Source organism: Pteropus vampyrus, unplaced genomic scaffold (assembly GCF_000151845.1).
Source record: "Pteropus vampyrus isolate Shadow unplaced genomic scaffold, Pvam_2.0 Scaffold398, whole genome shotgun sequence".
NCBI lineage: Eukaryota > Metazoa > Chordata > Mammalia > Chiroptera > Pteropodidae > Pteropus > Pteropus vampyrus.
The window spans coordinates 504,628-505,893 of NW_011889179.1; positions in this window are offsets into that span (position 1 = coordinate 504,628).

Here is a 1,266-nt window from a genome sequence, read left to right on the forward strand (position 1 = left end):
TTCTAAAGTTGCAACACTAACTCGTCTTTCTGGGTAAGACACTTTAGGGTTTTCCCAGGAAGAGTGGGAGGCCTCAAGTAGGACATATGTAGACAGAAAAATTTGTTAGTGAAGAGAATCGAATTCTTGAGAAATCTCGTGTTTGGCTATTAGCCAAGACTCCTGGGCTTTAATTATAAGCCTTTTATTCGACGTCCGTCTTCTACGTCTTTACGTTACTGGGTTTTTCCAACAGTCTGGAGACGAGACTGGAATTTGTAGATCGAGAAACTGGGCTGTGAGAGGTGCCAGAAGTTCTATTCCGGATCCTTAGAAATGGTAGAAACACACGTTCCGAGGTGAGAGCGGGGATCCCCCCGGGACTCAGTGGGGCCCTGGCAGGGTGGGGGGCTCGGGGCCGCTGGGACAGACGCAGGGGACACCCGACTCAGCCGCGTCCACACGGCACGAGCGAGTCGAGGTTTGGCGTCTCCCCTCAGCTCACGCGTCAGGACAAACCGCGGTTTGCATCTCCTTTCCGACTTCGACTTCGTTGTGCTTTACCCGCGAGCTCCACTGAGGTCTAATTTACACGCAGTAGAGCCAAGGAATGTTACGCGGTCAGTGGCGTCAGCGTGTTCGCCGTGTGACCGTGACGGCGATCGCGATCCAGGAGCAGGTGCTGGAGGAGTGGACGCGGGTAGTTAGGACGCAGCCTCCGTCCCGGGCACAGGCCGGGGGAAGCGCGTTCGCACACGGACTGCTGCACGCGTGTCCGTGGCCGAGCACTGCCGCCCCGCAGCGTCTGTGCCCCCGTGCAGTCGGTCACTCCCTCCTCCCCCTCAGGTGACAGTCACCGCGTTGCCTTTTGTCACTACAGTCGCCGCCTTGAGCTCCGTGTACGCGGAACCAGTGTCGTCCTGTGTGATCCGCAGGAATCTTTCGATGGTCCGCGTCACCGCAGCTACCGCCACTTCCCTTGGTGTCGACGGGCGTCCGGTGACATGAGCGCGCTGGTCCGTCCCCCCGACCGTGGCGGGCGTTTGGACTGTTCCTCGTTTCCGGTCGCGAACAGAAGGGCTGTGAACATTTGAGGACGAGACTTTGTGGAGACGCGTGTTTTCCTTTCTCTCGGATGTAAAGCCCGAGAGGCCTTGCTGAGTCATACGGCGCGTTCGCTTTTAACGTTATAAAAACCTTTTCCAGTGGGGCTCTCCCGTTTTGCGCCCCTACAGGTGATGGAGGATCGAGGTGCTCCAGCCCCTGCCGGCGTACCTGCGACCAGCC